The sequence below is a fragment of the Monodelphis domestica genome, chromosome 7 (genome assembly GCF_027887165.1).
Source record: "Monodelphis domestica isolate mMonDom1 chromosome 7, mMonDom1.pri, whole genome shotgun sequence".
Classification (NCBI taxonomy): Eukaryota; Metazoa; Chordata; class Mammalia; order Didelphimorphia; family Didelphidae; genus Monodelphis; species Monodelphis domestica.
In genome coordinates this window covers 49,806,277-49,826,671 of record NC_077233.1, presented here as the reverse complement: position 1 = coordinate 49,826,671, position 20,395 = coordinate 49,806,277, and the positions used below count along the sequence as shown (strand labels likewise).

The window sequence follows — 20,395 nt, the reverse complement described above, 5'->3', positions numbered from 1 at the left end:
ATGAATATACACAATAGGATCTGTGGGGTCCAGTCTATGTCTTTGCCTAGTAGAATGCAAAGTTTGATTTTATGAAAGAATCACATAGACACATTCTTAGACAAAATCTAAACAAATGCATAAAAATTCTCCTCTTTAATCAAATATAGTACACTTACCAATATAGATTTTCTCTTAAGGGGGATAGTTGAAATAGTTCCATATCATACAATTAAGCAGGTACATGTGGTTTACCAGAAAAGTGGAAGAGAACATTTTAAGTTTATATAAAAGGTTAAAAATAAGAATTTTTAGTAGAAAATGGAATGCTATAGGAATATTTATCAATGTAGTAAATGAAAGGTTCATTGATCATCTACCAGAAGGAAGCATCTAAAAGAGGCTGAAGAATATGTTTTATGGAACATAATAGAATTTATTTTAAAATAGTATTTATAGCAGAAATGGAACTTTGAAAACATGGCCAACTTCTTTAAAATAATTGAACACTAAGGGGTAATTGTAGGTAAGCAACAATATGACATCATTTATGCCAAGTGAGTTTTCTATGAATAACTCAATGGATATGAATCATATGACATGGAAACTGGGTGAAATCAAAACACCAATTAGTAAAGTTTCATAGATGGTACATTTGTGCTTGAACAGAAATATGGTAAGCCCAATGAGAGAGCATTTCCTTTGCATGAGCAAACTGAAGTTGAGTATTTAGAAGACAAAATCTCAAAGAAACCTTATTTCTCCACTATGTTGCAATTTGTGCATATTTTGAATTTTTCCAGAGAAAATAGACAACTCAATTAGGTGATTCGACATGACCAAAGTTTATTTGGGCTCACAATAGCTGTAGAATGGGTACAAGAAATCACATAAAAATTTATAAGACATAAATCTCTGTCTTCTTCCAGTTTTCCTAGAAGAAAGGAAAATAAAGAAAAAATTAATAAGACAAAATGCCAATGACAGAGCATAGTAATATTATAAGTTGAAATACTAATTTGAGTAAATGATGATTTGATGGAATTATTTATTAGAATGCATTATTCCACATGGTATTTGAGCAACTCAACCTCTCTGAGCCTCACATTTTTCATTTTTAAAATGGGGATATTGTATTACTTATGTCAAAGTTATTTTCAAGAATGTGCTTTGAAACCTTTTAAGTACTATAGAGTTGTAAGTTACCAGTTTGGTAATATAATAGCTCATCCAGGACTATGATATGAGAACCCAAATATGCGGTTTCTATTATACTTGAGTTTAAAACAATTTTATGTCATTTTCAATGATTTTCATCTTTCATATGTTTGTTGTCTTCCAGTCAGTTTTATCATTAAATGCCCTCAATTAGTCTTTGTGTCATTGGGTCTCTTGTAAGTTTTCTTTGGTTTCTTCTCTTGCTGGTACATCTTGCTCTTTTACAAAACAACCAAGTGTAAACCAAAAGTAAAAAACTTTTATTATCCTTATGAATAAAATTTTACAAATAAGTTTATAGAAAGTGATGTTCATATAATAGTCTTGTTAAGTAGGTCAAATCTTTATGGAGTAGAGTGATTTTTAGAATCTTTGCATCTCCATATCATGATGATTGATTTCCATTTTTATGCTATGTTATATTTGTGTTGATATCTTTTTCTTTTTCTATTGATTATTTATCAACATCAGTGAGTATTTAAACAGGAATGGTCAGTTATTTTATTTGCGTATCAAATGGTTTTCCTATTTTATGCTTTATTTTATTTTTGTATTTATTTTCTATTTGATCTTATAAATTAGTGATGTGATTATAAAGACAACTGATTCACAAATAACTCCCACTTTAGTTGTCAAAATCTAATCTACTTCAGTTTTTTTCATTTTTTTTAATAGAATTCCATGCTCACCATTGCCAGGACCTTTTAATTCTTTTCTCCAAGTATTCATGAAGTGGAGGAGTGTGACTTCAGTCTACAAATCTTTGGTTTCTCTCATTCTGTAGAATGCAATGATATTTTCATATACATTTTTTCTCCATCATTACTGATGGGGCATCTTTGACATTAAATCTAAGCATACATTGGTTTAATTTGCTCAGATTTATAAAGTTCTCTTTAATATTTCTCTACCATCTTTTATAACAGATGCTGCCAAATAAATTATTTTCTCCCCAAATAGTTACGGGAACTATGATGTGAAATCATTTCCAAGGAAATGATGTTTCTTTTGGAATTCAGATAAACAATAAATCCAACTCTTTGATTTGACTTTCCAAGGAGAATCTCACTTGTGAAAGGCTTTGAGCTATCCTTCCTACTTGTTTTTTGATGAAGGATAAAACCAACCCTGTTAATTTCTTAATTTGGCTCTCCAAGAAGAACCTGTGCATTACCTTTTAACAGTAAATTTATTTTTTCCTGTGCATTTATACTGAGAAAGTCAATATTGATACAATTAATTTGACTGAACAGTATGTCCAATTTCTAATCACTGAAAAAGAAAAACAAAACTCACTTTTGGAATCCAGGAAAACTAAGAAACTAACTAACAGAAAGTTAAAATTAGCAATGTTAATCTTCTTTTCTATTACTTTGCAGCTAGAAATATCAATGCAGATGGTAATGTGGCTGCATAAGCCTAAGGGCCATTTTGTACTTTGCTTGCTTTCTTTGGTGTCAAGGCCAATGAATTCATCAATTCATCACTAAGTGGTAACCATAATGGTTGTTATAGTATAAGTCTCCAGAATATGTGTCACATTCCTTTATCCTTTTAAAAAGAATGATCATCTCTATGCCTCCATAAGGCATTAAAGTAGAATGTTATGGAAAAAGCAATGTGAAAAATAATGGCCCTTTTTTCAGGGAGAGCATGGGGGTTATTAAAAGATCTATATAAGATCCCAAATACAATCTGCATGTCACATGCTCCACCACCATAACAAAAAGCTTCAGCAAATGCATGTTTCCTTCTCTTATTCCTCACTTGCTAATTATAATCTGAAGGTCACTGAATAAAGTATCTAATGTTGGAGTGCATGAAGTATTCAGAATCAACTAGGACCTCTTATGTGAAAGCTGACTGAGCCCTATTCAGGTATCCATCTGCTACGTGAATCTTATTTGTGACTCCAAGAGACTGTAGCATGCTCAGCAGCCACACTCTGGTAACCCATCTCAGCAGGCTGGCTCAAGTGGGTTGAGGAGAACTCACAAGCCTCAAACCCATCAGTGACTAAGGGAAGTGTCTACCCCAGGATGTGAAGCCTTCCCCTGCCAGAAGGGAAGATGAGAACAATTTGTTCCAGAGGTTGTAAAGGTAGCTGGAGGGTAGAGTGAGAGCTTAGAGCTTGGTTAGATGCTGAAGAAGTCAAAGCCATCTACTGCATCCTCAGCCATTAGCAAATGTCTTGACTTTTATCTTGCCACTGAACTTAAATAACTCTGGAAGAGGGAGTGAGGAGGATGACTTTAGGCAATTCTGCCTCACTTAAATCTAATTTTTCAGAGTCAAAAAGACTATAAATAATGTCATTTTGGTCATTTTTAGTAGGAAAAAAAAACAACCAACCAACCAGTCTAATGTTAAATTCCTTCTTGTAATCTCTCTCTCTCTCTCTCTCTCTCTCTCTCTCCCTATCTACCTACCTACCTATTATTTGCCTCTCTATTTAATCTATCAGAGATATTTCATTAGAAAAATCTTTCATTTCTTGCTTTGCTCTAATTGATGAAATACATTTTTATTTAATCAATATAGGGATGTTGAGTTTGATTCATTGTATTTTTGAAAATATGGTCTTCTATAGAATATCATTTGAGAAAGGCTTTCAATTCCTTTTTAATATTTCTAAAGTTTGGTATCAATATAGAAATAGATTATTTTCATAAAAATTATATGAAAGGGGCATTACACTTATTGGTTACTGGTGATTGAGATTTCCTAATCATCTTATTTTTAGAAATAATACTTGTGATTTTCCCCCCAGGTTTTGGTATAGTCTCTTTTTCAGATATCTTAAGAATCAGTATCTCAATATACTTAAGACTACTTGACTATAGCATTTATCTACACTTTAATATTTGGTTTAGTCAAGTTATTATTCTAGTCTTTGTTTTCTTTAACATCATTTCTACTTCCTCTTCTATATTAGGCTTGCAGGGATCATGATATATGATTTAATGGCCATGTTTCAATTAGAATTTGATGACTATTCATCTAAATCAATGTTGTCCATGCCTGCAATATCTCTTAATTTGGTCCAAAGTTCAACTACTAGACAAAGAAATGTTTTTTATGGTAGTCTAGTCCCAGTGTAAAAAATAGACTCGAATTCAGGACTACAATCCCCAGAAGCCTTTGTTCCACTTCCCCAAGATGCTTTGTAATCTCACGGGAATTCTGAGGTGGGCCGAGATCTAGGAAGGATTTAAGCTGGTGGCAAAGGTTTTTGGGGCTCTCTCTCCCCTCTTTTGGACTTCCGTTTTGGAGCAGATGCATCTCTTCCGTGATGTGAGGTTATCTGGCCTAGGCCTCTGGCCTAGGCACGTGTTTTTTCTTATTCTGTATTTTCTTTAATCTTTAACCTCTAAAAAAATATAATACTCCTTGCAGAGAGAAACTAATTTCTACCTGTCTCAGTCTCCCCATATTCCTAAATTTTAACTGTTACACCAGCAACTGACTTTCATTATTACTCTTTTGGAAATGATGATAATCTATGTTGATGTCTATTCTTTTTCCTATTTTATTTACACACCATATCTTCTGGTTTTGGCATTTTAAATTTGGTTTTGACTTTTAATCTGTGCTCTAGCAATTAGATTGACTGTATACAGAAAACTTTTTCTGGAACTAACTCACATAGGAACTAATTTCCTGAATGGTTAGACATTTCCTGTCTCTTAAGATATAATCAATTTCCATTTTTATTGTTATTTAATATTTATTATGTTGAGTGTCTCCTGAGTCTTTCTAAAGAAAACATTCATAATATATAAGTTATAAAGCTGTTATCTATAATTTCTCTGCAATATTTTCCAAATTACTTTTTGTTGTCCATGCTATGGCACCTTTGGTATGAAATTCACCAAATTTTAAAGGCTATTTTGTATCATTTTTAGTCTTAAGCTTTTCATAAGGTTTCTATAGCTTCATATCCTTTGTCACAGATGCTTGCTTGTAATTGTAATTTTATTTATGGTGGTCTTTTAACAAAGGTTTGTGAAAACTTCAATCAAGATATCCAAGTGTCCCATGAAATGATATTTTTTTGTTATTTTTCGATGTGTAATGAAACTAGTCTTGCTTTTCCTCTCCAACTGGAATTGTATAACATTCTTCTACTTCTTAACTTTATTTCTGTTTTTCTTTCATTTATACAGAGGATCAAAATTTTTATTATGATTCAGATTTCCTAGATACTTCATTAGTAACAAAGGAAGAGCCCAAAATTATTGTACTAATAATTAGACTGCAATATAGAGTCAATCTATAAGCTGTGATTATTGTTTTTATTATTGTTGCTACTATTGGTCTTACTTATCCTTTTGGCATAAATTCCTAAAAAATATTGATTGTGAGGAGGAGGAAATTTCTGAGTTCTGCCCTTTGTCCCAGGGTTAATCCAGAATTACTCAAGTTTCTCAGGAATACCTTCAGACCATTTTTACTGAGGTCTGTATCTCCAAAATTATTCCTGAATTCATAGGCCACAGTTGGGCATAGGGGCAAGCTGTTTTTTCATTTTAGGTTCTCATTATATGTTCTCTAACTGGCAAATCTGATTGTCCCAGGAGATCTTGTAGTAATTCTGCTACTTTCTATTCACTCAAAGAAAACAACAGCCCCCTAATAGGAAATTCCTTTTGGCATGAGACGCCCAAAGAGCATCCTTTGACCTCTCCAAGTGATAGAGTCACTTTGTTCAGAACTGTCTTATTGAACAAAACATCTCTAATTAATTCTACATGGCCACAGGAGCTGAGAACTGGGCTAGTATAAAAATCACTTCCCAGTACTTACTAAAGGTGAAGGAGATGCACCCTTTGACAGCAACCTGACTCTCCGTCCAGAGCTGATCCTCACCGGGGTGCGTTCAACCTGAACAGAAACAACAGCTCATGTCACTGGCTGGACTTTGATAAACCGGGGGGAAATTAAAATGCAAATTGAATCTGCAAATGTAACAAAAATGAAGGAAAGAGGAATTAAGTTCTTAGAACAAAAACAGGGCACTTTCCTGATAAGCCAAGGAGGCCAGCTTAATCAAATTTTCAGCTGACACAGGTAGTAATGACCCTGGTGACTCATGTCTTTGTTGCATTTTGCTGAGACAGAGCTGGAGAGAGTAAGAGGAGGTGTTGAGGCTATATCAGGAATTATCTCTCTTTCGTATTGTGGTCCATAAGAATTTCTTTTTAGTATCAGGCAACTGTTCTTGGGAGTTCAGTTTTCTTTGGCTTTGTTCTCTTGCCAAAGAACATCATCATGTATTTAGATATCTGATACTAATAGCCTTCTATGCATCAGAAAACCAAAGGCTCTAAACCATCAGGGAGGGCATAGACAGGAAAAACTCCCACCAATGACGAGTAGGCTGAGAGATTTCATGTAACCTACAAACTCGGAAAAAAAAATCCGGTTTCTAATCCCTTAGGTAGAGTGCTTCCCCCAAGGGAAAAGGCTTGTGGCAAGGCACCCCTATAATATGTCAGCCCTTGCTCTAGGTATGCCTATGCTTGGTTTGGGGGTACTATAAACAGGACATGATAGCCTGACTAAGTCAGACTCGGGTCAATCTGCCTTTGATATTTAATATGTGTTTGACCATGAACAAGTCGCTTAACTTGCAGTTTCTTCATCTGTAAAATGGGAATAATAGTACATTAAATAGCTTTCTCAAAAGATTAGTGTGCTCACTCAAGACCACATTTGTAATACGTTTACATGTTATAGAAAGGTCAGCTCTGACAGCTCCACAAATAATGAGACTGTTCTTTTTGACATTGTGTTCCCAGTCACTAATGCAGAGCCTTGCAGAGAGTTGGACCAGAAGAGAATAAACTTACAGATGTTAGAAATGTGTAAAAGTTGAAGCAATTAATACCATTCCATTCAATTAATAGCCATTCATTTAATGCCTCTTAGATGCCAGGCACTGAGCGGAGGGACTGAGTTTATCATTTCTTTGGAATAACAAACTCCCATAAGACGAAAATTCCTCCACCAAGGCGGAGTGGCACCTTCTCAGCAACTTAAAATCCTAGAATGTCATCTGGGGACAGTAAGAGGCTCAATGACTTGCTCAGCAGCACAGAACTAGTATATATTAGAGACAGCAGAGGTGGAACTTGATGCTCCGTCTTCCTGGCCCCACTCCAGCTCTTATCCACTATGACATGCTGTCTCTCAGGTTCTAAGGACACAAAGACAAAAACTGAACAATCCCTGCCCTCAAGGGACTTAAATTCTTTTAGGAAACACAAACACACAAACATGCATACAGATAAGTAAATATAAAACATAAGTGAGGCAAATACAAAGTGATTTGAAGTTAGAGGAACATCAAGAAGGGTCTCATGTAGAAGATGGTACTTGAACTGAGACAAAAATGGAGCCAAAGATTCTCAGAGGAAGAGGAGAAGAATGAGAACATTCAAGACATGTAAAGAGAAAGAAGGCAGATAGAATGTCACATATGAGGAACATCAAGGGAGCCATTGATTTTTCCACAGCATTATCAATTTAAAGGGATTCCATCTTGTGGAAATTAATCACACGTAGCAAACTTGGACAGGTATAACATTCACAAATGGGACACAAGATAGAATCTTAGATTTAGAGGTAAAAGGAAATTTATAGGCTATCTCACCTAATCCTCTCTTTTACCATATTAATAACCTAAAATTCAGAGATGGTAAGTGACTTATCCATAAGGAATCATTTGAACCCACATCTTCTTGACTTGAAGTTCTACACTCTATACTCTACTCCACACATAATCTTCAATTATCTTCATACTGGCAAATTTTAATGTCTCTTACATTATTATTTCAACTTGAATTAGTTGAATATTAATAGAAATATCAGGAAAACTTGATTTATTTGTTTTTCAGCCAATTGTTTCTTCAGAATGAAAGACTGACTTCCCCACTAAATTGGGTTTTAGATAGATTATGTAGACCAAAGATAATGCTATTATTATTGTTGTCATTTTTTCACTGAGATGTTTTTATCTTCTCTTTAATAAATATGGTTTGTGTATGTAATAACAAAAATAGTCATTTTGGATAATAATCTGGAATTATGCCTAAAGAGTTACACAATTATGTATACTTTCTGACCTAGCAATAACTCTATTAGCTTTATTTCCTTAAAATGATCAGGGAAAAAGGAAAAGAATCTATATTATCTAAAATACTTATAGCAGCTCTCCTTGCAGTGGCAAAGAACTGGAATTTGAGGGGATACCCATCAACTGAGGGATAGCTAAGCAAATTGTTGCATATGATGGTAATGGAATACTATTGTTCCATAAGAAACAACAAGCAAGTTAATAAAAAAACATGGAAAGATCTACATGAAAGTGAAATGAGCAGAATCAAGATACCATTATATACAGCAAGAGAAATATTGTTTGAAGAATGACTTCTGTATGTCTGCCTCCAAAGAAAGAATCAATATAAAAAAAAAGAAACAACATACCAAGACACAGATTTAGATATATCTTTTCCTTAAATGATAGTACAGAGAGGGAACAAAAGGTGGGAGTTACCTGGAAAACCTAATGTAAGAAATACATTAAAATGTAAAAATGGTGAAACCATGTGTATTTCTTCAAAGATTAATTGATCTTTTTTGTATGACCATTACATCACTCTAGGAAAACTTTAGAAAGAGTGTTTCTCCTTAAAAGGTTGTCAAGTATGTACCCAACCTGCAGTTCCCTGTCTGACTTTATCACATAAATAAATCAAGCAGAATGAAACTAAAAGTTCTATTACTGGCCTGCTGAGTGACTGATAATTATCTCAGTTTTACCAAATAAATAGATCCTAACAGGGTGGAAATCTAAGATTGGGAGACAAATAGAGCTGGGGTGGTGGAGCAGAATAAGAAATTAATGCTGATTTTACTTTTCTTATAGTATTGTTATGAGGATACACTTTACAAGCCTTTAAATGTTACAATATTCAAATAAACAACTGATGTTCGCCATAGTTTTTGATTAAGTACAAAGCACCATACAAACATTTTGTCATTTTAATCACGCAATATTTCAATAGGTAGGCATTAAAGACACTTTCCAATTTTCAAGATGAAGAAACTGAGACTTATTTGGTCACATGGCTAGTTAATGGCAGAGACTAAAAATGAACCCAAATTCTCCTGCTCTCAGGTCCATCACTCTGTCCTCTAAGCTGTTCTGCCTCAGTTTTGTTGTTATTATGATACTAGTGATGATGAAAATGAAGACTTAGAACCTAGGTGACTATTTCATAGTAATGCAATAGAAGAAATTCCTGCATAGGATAAGAAGTTGGAGTAGGTCATTCCTTAGGTCACTTTGAACTTTAAGATACTTTGATAGGAGAATATAGGGAAAAGAATAACCCAATTTTAAAAAAGAAACTCAGCACAGAGAAAATTAGTGCAAAAATAGGCACTTAAATTTAATGGTTTTACTTACTAAACTCCTAAATTTCTTTTCATCATTTCTTCAGACACAGATAAATTTCCCTCTTAAAAGCCTAAGATATTCTTTGTTGAAATGAAACTGTCATTTTATGATGAAGATGAAGAAAACTGACTAATACTTACAGTAATCAATCTTTCCAAATTCTATGTAATATATAATATGTGCATAACTTAATAGGGGACTTCTATAACACTTACAAAAATGTGTATTTCCACTTCATGCTGTTCTCCTTCCAAAGTTCTGAGCACAGTTCAGCTAAATCACGCATTGATGAGATCTGTTCATACCCTCAGAAAGCTGGACAAGACTGAGATTGCTCTGAAATAGGGCCGAGATATAAAGATAATTTGAAACTAATCTTATACTGGAGAGGGGAAAAAATGAAGAACACACAGAAATCATAAAGAGGTAGAAAAAGATTACCTTTGAATCCTTGAGAATAGATAATTAAAAATGTTTCCCATTTCCATTGTACGGTAGAAGATCTGCAAAGTTGAGTAATGTCTTTAGTAGGCAGAAACAAAATAGAGACAACATTGTTTCATTACTGAGAAGATATTCCCATAGATATAGGAAGAAAATGCCACAAGAATAAATGGATCTTTTAAAAGACATTTGTTTAAAAATGAAATGATAGTCATGGATTAAAAGTAATTAAAAAAGAAATGTATGTGACAATTTAAAAATGACACAATTAGATATTAGTAGCCACTGTAGCCACTGTGACACCACTCTGCAGTTGAAAAAATGTATCATCCTATTAAATTTAGAAGAAAAATATTTTAAATTGTATTCTACTACCCATAAAGATTCAATCCATTTGATATTTAAATGATGTGCATAAATCATAATCTTATTATGTGTACAGACAGTATGCAATATATTTAACTTATATTCATTGATTTTCTAATACCACATTGTATTAGAAAAGGACCAGCAAAATGGTTTTTTAAAAGTCTGATAATAAGATTGTCTCTTACAAATTAATTTTATAATACATAATGGATGGTTGGCAGGGTTTTCCTGCTTCCCTATATAAACTGGCCTCACTGAACTCCTAATCTTAATCAATGGAGGGAATATCCATATTTCTGAGATTAGAGAACTATTTGATTATTCAATGGCTCTAAAATGCTAGACATGAACCTATATTTTGAATGCTTATTATTATACCAAAGAGATGAAGTGCCCAGCACCCATGGGCAAGTCACCAAACCTCCCTGTCTTGTATTTCTCAACTACAAAAAATGAATAAATGGCTGTGGATATCTCTTCTATCTCTTGATTGTTAATCTAATGATCCTAAATAAAGAAAGTGACTAGGTGACAGGAATTCCCATAAACCTTTAGGAAATATTTAGGAGAGTCCATCTACTTAACCTAGAAGATAGAAACTATTTAAGTGGATTTTTAGGTACTTTTCTCTATTTACTTATATAGGTTTTTAAAATCACTAGTGGTAAGAAATACTTACTGCATGAAATTTTCACTCATTGAGTAAAAAAATTCTCGAAAAAAGAAGTTGATTTTTTTTTTGTTGGCTTATGGGATATTGGAAAATGTAAGAGAGGACTAGATTGACTGCTATATACCTCTTACAGAAAAGAAGCTCAAAGGAATCATTTTAGCATTTACTTATAATTTTATTCAAACTTGAAGTGGCTACTTCCTTCTACTCTCAATAGGATCTAGATGGTTTCACTGGTATAGAGAATTCCTAAATGAAGAAATTCCTTCTATTAGTATATATTGTGTTTCTATAATTTATAATCTTAGAGATTTGCCTGAAGAATAGGGAGGTGATGTGACTTGTCCAGAGTCATCAGACAGGTGGATATCAGAGGCTATATTCTAACACAAGTTTTTCTAAATCTGAGTCTGTTTTTTTTCCCCACAAAACCATATCTCTCCTGTTTAATATTGGGGAATAAATGCATTGGTTGGAATTCGTTCTAAGTAGTGAATGGAATTAATAGGTTAATCAACTGAATAAGGGAAGCTAGGTGGCACAGTAAAGAGGGGGCTGGGCCTGGAATCAGGAAGACTCATCTTGATCAATTCAGATCTGGTCTCAGGCACCTATTAGAGTCACTTACTAATTGTGTGACCTTGGGCAAGTCACTTAACCCTATTTGCCTCAGTTTCCTCTTCTGTAAAAGGGTCTGGACAAAGGAATGGCAAACTACTCCAATCAATGGGGTTAAAAAGAGTAGGACATACCTGAAAAATAATTCAGCCAACAAATCATATGAATTATCTAAAAATGGCTATTTGTATCAACAAACTAGAAATGATACAGAACAAGTTAAAATCCTATTCCTAATGTTTAAGAAATTATGTAGGCATATATATTAGCTGATATGATCATTTCCCCCAAAGATTCATGATTTTGTTGGTGTCTGTGTTGTCTTTCCATGTAGAACAAAACACTTTTTAACTTGTGCAGTTAGGCTTTGTGAGTCTGATCCTTAAAACCAATGGAAACTTGAACATATAGTATACCAACAGGAATTTTTAATGGTTGATGTGAAAAGAATTAAATCTATCACATCTTTCAAAAGTCATCATCCTATGGACAATCTTTGGGCAATGAACTTCTCTAAATGTAGCATGTCTAGTCTTGCATGACAGAAATATAATTTGTCACTAGGTTTATACTCAGATTCTTTCTACTATGACAAAACAATGACAAACAAATATTTTGAAGGACCTCTTTTTAAACTTAACAATGGGGGTGGCAAAATTCTGCAAAACAATCATAGGAAACTCTTATTTCTGAAAGGAGATGTCAGAAACAATGTTTATTTTGTGTCTAAATATTACAAGGTAGAATCTCTTTCTTAATAATTGATATAAAATATTTTAGTCTCTTTCCCTTAAAACCAAAAACCATCAACTAGTAGTAGAGCAAAAGAGAATTTTTAATGGCTTAACATTAAATCCATCATTTTTACCTAAGAAAAAACATTCCCTCTCATTTATTTTCTAGCAGACTTGTGTAAGAGGACGATTAAAGTGATGAACGCCAGTGTTTTGACAAGCAGTCATTCTGCAAAAAAACTTTAAATCTCCCTGGACTTACTCAATGGGGATGGGGAGGTTGTGGGAGAAGTGCCCTATTTAAAAACTGGGGCAGATCATTATGATATGAAACAGAGAAATAATTCATGAAAGCAATACAACAGAAATTAAAGGATAGGTTCTTAGCACACATGAAATCAACAGGAAAGCATTTCATTGTCAGAATTATCCTCTTACTATGTGTCATTAAGTGAAAAACAAAAACTTATTGAACATGCATTTATATTTAGAATAACACTGAAAACAATAATGGGATCTAAGGCATATTGTTATCCATTTATGGCTTCCATACAATGTTAATGAGAGACAATGTCTACTGACCAATAGGGTAGAATTTTTTTTTCCTCTCCTTTTTTCTTTTTCTAATTTTCTCTAGTGTCCTCTTTGATATTTTCAGTCTATACTTCAATTGTGATAGTAGATGTTAAAGTAAAATCAAAAGGATATTTTCCTGGAAGATTTTTACAAATCCTAATGTTCTTCTCTACCCAGTATTCATGAATTTCACACAAATTGGCAAGTACTGATTCTAGTTGTCACAAGGGTCATTTTCATTTATAATTTTCTTTTGTTGAAACAGGAAGCAAATACTTCTAAGTCTTCATTAGAGAAGTTCTCATTATTATACAGAAATCATGTATAGATTATTTAACTTCTACATTCCATTGTAGTCCATTCAACCATTAATTTTATTCTCTGCATGTTCTTAAATTTTTATTTTGATTACTTGGAAGCTTATTTAATCATTCCTTTGATGACCTCATTTACCTAGTCTTGAAGATCATTTTTAGATCATAGCAATCTTCCCACCTTCTTTCCTGAAAATAACTTAAATGTTGGTTTTATGTTTTCCTGAGCTATGAATTTTTATTAGAAAGTTAAAATAAATAAAAAAAAAACAACCCGTCCTTATGATACTGTAAAATAGAACTGGGATAATTACTGTTTCTTATCTGTGCTGAATAGAAACAAACAAACACTTAGACCTTGGAATTCCAAACTATTAGCTTACCCTTATGAATGAACTTCCCTTATAAACAAAATTGAAGGTTTTTTTTTTTTTTAGGTTAACTTTTAATTACTAGCTATATTCTTTTGTCACCAAAGAATTGAATTTTTGTTCCACAAAGTGGTCACATGGGCATGTTTTAGACAAAAACTACAAATAGCTAGAAATATTTGGTTTATTTACTCCTGTTAACACAAGTTCCCAATGGCTCATTTATTAATGGATTCATTTACAGCAATGGACAACACAACATTTGGCTCTCTCTTCTCTGATGAGGGTGGAAAGAGGCCAAGTGTGTATGCATATGTTTTGGGGGGACCACTATAGACACAAATGAAAATTTTTAAGACAAAAAGGCCAGTAAAGATGACTTTGGAAATTTGGCTCCTGAAATCACACTTACTTTTCTTTAAATAAAAGATTAAATCTGCCTAATTTGTATTTGCTGGGAGTTCACAGACCTAACACTGTGACTGATCATCCTTGGAATTGGGGCCTGTTCTATTTCTGCTAAGAATCAGTTTTCCCCATTTTAGGCAATCTAGTACCCCAACCCAGGGACTGACCATATGGATGCCTGATCATCTCAGTCCTGTGCAGTTGGATCTTCCAAGCTCAAGAGATCCATCAGACTCAGACTCCCCAGGAGCTAGAATTATAAGCATGCAATACCATACTCAGCTACAAACACTTTGATTAGTAGCCATGTGCAGCTTCCAGGATAACATATCTTCTTTGAAGTGAAAATACCACAGCTGTTTATTATAAGATAATCTTTTTTAAAAAAGTAAATAAAAACATAAGAGTAAATAAAAATTAGATTTTTTTTCTTACCTTTGGGAAAGCAGGCAAAAGCTATACTGTAGGTGGAATAGTATACCAAGTAACAGATTTTTGTACGCTTTTTCTTACAGGTGGTATGGAGTCTATGGGAAAGTAAATATATCGGACTGTAAAAAAAAACATCTAGGTACAAAATACTTTTTTCATGAGTTGGAGAAGAGGCTGGATAGAGACCATACAACTGATTCCCACTGTTTCAGTGGACTGCATTAGCCACGTGGAATAATTGAGCTGTGAATTAGAAATGAGCAAACCAGTTTCTTAAAATTCAGGTACCTCTGAACATGGAACCAATTGCTTATTTCCAAATGATATCCAACTTTTTGTTGGAATGTGGGATCATAAAATTAGACACAGAAGAGAAAATGTCTTCTAATGCAGCCCCCACACTTTATAAAATAGGGAACTGAATGGAGCCTAGGGAGGTTAAATGATATAACCAAAATCAAGAGGTAGGAGGTGAAGGATTTGAATCCAGGTTCTCAGAATCCAGCATTAGGGCTCTTTCCATTGCATGATGCAACCCCCCCCCCCACCTGCCCCCCGGGGATGTTTCCTGAGTCCTGCTAGCTCTTTGAACCAGCTCAGGAATAATTTTGCAGACATGTAAGTCTTCCCCTTTAGCCCTTCTATGCTTCTCCTCATTCCTTGCCCTCTGCCTACCTTGTTTGATTTGTTCTGGAGAATGAAACAAATAACATCATGTTGGCAATGTCTGAGAGCGGAACAAATGAAGAAACACAATGACAACAACACAAGGTCAGAACAGCCTTCCCTGATTCCCTGACCCCATATTGCTCTGCCTTGCACTCTCCAGGACAGCCTGATGAGACTTTCCAGCAGTGGGTAGACTCAAACATAAACAGAACAACCTAGCCCAGATAGATTTTATTTTAAATTGTTTTTACTATTTGGCTCTTTCTTTGAAAGCACATGACTCATAGCATTTCCTATTGCTCCTGCACTAAAGGCTGCATGGACAGTAAATATATATATATATATATACTAATATATATATATATATAATATCTAAACACAGAGGCTTAGAAAAAGTATATTTAAACATTGCATCTTTCTTCCAAATTTGTTCCCCCTCCCAACATACACAAATCAATTTGCAGTATTCCTGCACAGAAAATAAAATATGCTGGTTTCCATATTGCTCCCAAGTCTTACTCAAACATTCTGTTCCTCTACCTCCCAGCATTATAAGGCAGGAAGATCTAAAACATTCATTCTGCATACACCTCAAGGATGGCTATATGGCTTAGGCGTGCTTCTTGTAACTAAGCACTCTAACCCGGGAATATGGGGCAAAATAGAAAGACAAAAGGAGTAACGAGGTCATGCCTCCTTTGTACCATCCCTCTTTGGAACCGCACTCTGAGAGTTTAGGGCACTGAACGTGGAAGGTGGCCTAGGACGTTGGAAGAACATTTTGCTTATTTCATTGATCAACTGGGACCGACTCCAAGGAAACCACATGCTGAAACATGAACTGAGACAGCCTGTTCCAGCTCCCTGGGACACATTATTCCCTCTCTGCTTCCGAGGGCCCTATATCCAGTAAAACCACATGGTTTTGCCTTATATTGGCAAGCATGAGATGAAAAAGACAGCTGTTCACCCCTCTCACCTCTTCCCTCCAGAATCTGGTGCCATGTAGTTATCGTTCTCCACCCATTTTGAAAATTACCACTTCAGTGATCAATACAGGGCCAAGTATATCTTGCTTCCAGTTTACCTTTATGCCACGACAATACTATTCTATGCCAACACAAAGAAGAGAGCCCAGCTTGCAGCCCTCTTATTGAAAATTGCAGCTTCTCCAAGAAAAAAAATGTTGCAAAAGAATCTTTCAAGCCAAAAAAGTCTGTCACCTTCCATACTGTTTCCAGACATGCAGGTCTCATTTTCTAACAATGGGGGACTCATGCACTCTATCAGTGGCTAAGTTACCCCAACAATTCAACATGGCAAAGTGAGGAAGCTCCCCATATCAATTGGGCCAACTCCCACTCTTTCACATTTCCAGTCCAGCCACAAACATGTTACAGATCCAAGCACAGGTACGCGCTAGTCACTGAAGATGTGATGAAGATTGTCTTTTCAGATAACCGTGAAGTCCAATGGAAGGAACAACATGAGAGAAGGATGACTTGTTGAGGGAATAGACCTGTGGTGTGAAGTGGATTCTGCTCTTCTTAAACCACTAAAGAACCCTTTTTATGTAAACATGAAATTTCAGAACAGTCGTTAGATGATAAAAACATGCACGTACCAGATGGCAAACTGTAATGATGAACCTGAGTTGTTAAAAATAAAGACATTGAAGATTGAAATACATTAAGACTGAGTGTTCCAGAGCAACAATGGTATGAGGACATTTCTGTTTCACCATTTACAGAACAGTACATGGATTCAGATCTCAGGTACATTCTTATGGAGCAAATGGGATGGAATATACCTCCATTTACTCATGTTGAAGGGTCTTTTTCTATAGCTTAATGCCTCAGGTCATTTTTTAAACCTTTCTGGTCAAAGAAGGACCCTCAAGTAGAAAATTATATCAATTATTCAGAGAGTTCTGAGCAAACACGTAACTGAATAAGAATGTGCTAAATAGAATTCTCTTATCATCTTTAATCCAACATGACCCTCCTTTCCCCCAAAACAACAGCCAATTTTTCTATATTTAGGGGTGCCTTCTTTGAGTTTAACTGCTTGTTCTTAGAATAATTACGCTGCGAAATATTTATGATATTTGTTCCCCACTTCCCAACTAAAGACCATTAAGTTGTGTTCAGTATTTCATTTTAGCCCTTCAGACAGAAGGAAGCCTAGAACAAAATTAAGGAGTAGATTCCAGGAAATGTCTAATGAACACTGAATTCAGTTTGTCTCCCTGGAATTCAACGTGTACATATTACAGAATTAATGATTAAAGATAAGAACTTACTATTGCATTTTTTTCAAGGAGAAGTTTTACACTTTTATTTTGTAACTTTTACAGCTTTGGGGGGCTAGGCCATGAGAAACCCCAAGGTTTTGAGGTACATGAATCTCCAACTGGTCTTTGGCACATCTCTAATTTCAGGATTTAAGATTCATATAATTTCTTCCAAATAGAAATGAAATCCTCAGTTAGCAGCTGTATTTGTTTGTTTTTTAAATAAAATTTAAGCTATGTCTATACAGCAGAGAAACAGCTGAAATGAAAATTTATCCATCAACTTTTTGTTTGGTCTACATCATTCTAAGCAGTCACTTTGACTGCCTTTTTAAAACACTTTTAAAAGATTTTTTTTTTTTGGCCTGGAATAGATGTTGTTTTTAGCATTATGTGAATACAACCTTAAAAGAAAATGACTCCAATAGTCTTCTGTGGGAAAGGCTTTCTGCAAATCCAAAAAACGTGGGATCATTAGCATGATCTAAACACTTCAAAAACATTTTAAAAAAATATTGAGGTTAGCCAGCTGGACCTCTACCTGAGCAGCCTTCTAGAGTAACCTTTGAACTCTGGTTACTCCTCTTTTTAAATACAACATAGAAGGTAATAAGACACTTCACATCACACAGAATGAAGTTTCTGTCACTCAAAACTTTATCTTCACCAGAAATAACAGCATGAAAAAGGACCTGATGTTCTATTGGATGAGTGCTGAGTTGCCAAAAACCCCTGAAGAATAGAGATAATAAGCTCAGCACTGAAAGTTGGAAACAGCTCCAAGCTCTATTCATTGACAAATATAATCTAATGGAAGTCCAGAACAGAAGGACAAGACCTATGAAAAAGTGGTGAGTTCCCTAAAGTTTAAAAGCAGTGTAAATATCCTTTAAAACTAGCAAGCTTTCTATGATATGGGATTAGAGTGTCTGCTCACACCCGTGAATTCTCATTTAACATTTCACAGGAATATAAGCTTCTTGAAAGCAGGGACTAGTTTTGCCTTTCTTTGGATTCTTAACATTTAATATAGTGTCTGTCAAAGAAAATATTTAATCAATGTTTATCGATCAACTTGACTACTTGGGAAATTTGGCTTGTCAATGATTGTTTTTTTTTTCTTTTTAGCTCAAAGATGAGTGAATTAATTGCTTTTATGATCTTTTATTTTTAAGCTGTAATTATTCAACATATTAGAATTCAATTATGCACAACTTTGTATAAGATGCCCCAACATATTTTTATTATTCATATTTATTATATATATTATATATTCATATTTATTCACAAAACATTAGAATTATAGATATTGCAGATATAACCATGAATAAAAATGGCAGCAAACATGTCTTTGAGGAAGGTGACTTTGCCTTAATTTCACTAGGATTGATCATGTAACATACCATCACCCAAAAAAGAAGGGAAATATTCAAATAAACAAATAATTGAGGTTGGCATTAAGCCAGATAGTCATTTCTACCTGTTTCCTGTTAGTATACCTTTTCCCTTCCCAACATTTACACCATATCATCGTCCATTTGTTTCTGTTTCACACTAATAAAATGTTGATTTATCTCACATTCTTTCCTCCCTTCTTTCATATTTTTTATGTGTCTTATTTATGTTCTTGTTATCTGCCTAAATTTAGGTTCATTGCTATTGACTAGCCAGATCAAATTTGTTGATACTTATTGTTTTCTCTCTCAATTATAATTGTTCAATCAATGTCATTCCCAGGAAAAAAAAAATTAAAAGAAGGGGAATAGTTATGAAGGTATTTATGAGAGCCAGAAAGCAAGAATATTCTCATTTATAAAGGTATTTAGTCTTTCAGTGCAAAGAATATTACATTGGAGTATTTCAAGTCTATTGAGTTAAATTACCTCAGAGCATCTTTAGAGTAAGTATTCATGCCACAATACAATTATTTTATGTACTAGAAAGTAATAAAATATTGGGTACTGTCTTCCCATTCTGAGAGAATTAATACAGTTTGTAAACTTCCTCTACCTTGTAATTAAGAAATGTTGTAAGTACAAGAAAGAATATGAGTACTACTTTATGATACTGGCTCCAAATACTTGTATAAATCAAGGAAAGAAAGCACATTTGTTCTTTGATAATTTTTTAAAGCCCTCATCTCTTTTTTTAGAATCTAAGCAAAGTATTCGTTCCAACGAATGAGAGGAGTAAGGGTAGGTATCAGATTTGAACCTAGAACTTCCTATATCCAGGCTTGTGGCTCTATCCATTGGGCTATCTACCAGTAAAATTTTCTTTTTAATTTAACAATGATGATCAATAACTGCAGGTCAGAACCTAGTATATTACATTGAAAAATTAATCTATATGCAAGGACAGAAAAGTTGGCATCTAGATATCCAGCCTGTTTTTAAATGGTTTTTCCACACACTAAATTTATTACCTATCATCTTAGATATGAGATTCCTTACTCAGAAATTCAAAGTCTATCATTGTAGAAAATAGGCATGTAATACTCGGGGAGTAGCATCATCCATTTGGTAATGGAATTAAGGTCTGGGAACATTTCTTTAAACATAGAATTGCTTGGCATTTGTCCATATTTTGTGTGTTGGTTTGGCCACATGGCTAATGAAAATCTCCTTTCCCAGTCGTTTCATAGTGAAAGGAAACTGAGTATTGGCTATTTTCAAATATATCCATACAATGCCTAAAGCTTCAGTTCACTTTTATGGAGGTGTTTGTCTTCCTTTATGGGAAGAAGCCAAGGATCATCTATACCAAACACAGAGAAGTTAATGTCATTTAGTCCTGATAATAATAATAATAATAATAATAATAATAATAATAG

General features: G+C 34.2%; 1 protein-coding gene across 2 annotated transcripts in view; it reads right to left on the bottom strand.

Annotated features, from left to right (window-relative positions):
- The window catches only part of GRM7 (glutamate metabotropic receptor 7), a 1,064,146-nt gene that overhangs the window by 57,931 nt on the left and 985,820 nt on the right, over window positions 1–20,395 (bottom strand). Inside the window, exons 10-14 of one of the 2 annotated variants that reach the window (XR_008913421.1) lie at window positions 14,604–14,695; window positions 10,103–10,164; window positions 9,877–9,997; window positions 6,004–6,081; window positions 749–913 (exon numbers count right to left, since the gene is read on the bottom strand). The exons of the other annotated variant lie outside the window; for it this stretch is intronic. The gene's annotated coding sequence lies outside the window, so the exon portion shown is untranslated. Of the gene's footprint in view, window positions 1–748; window positions 914–6,003; window positions 6,082–9,876; window positions 9,998–10,102; window positions 10,165–14,603; window positions 14,696–20,395 lie in introns of those variants that run through there. 2 annotated transcript variants of the gene reach the window in all.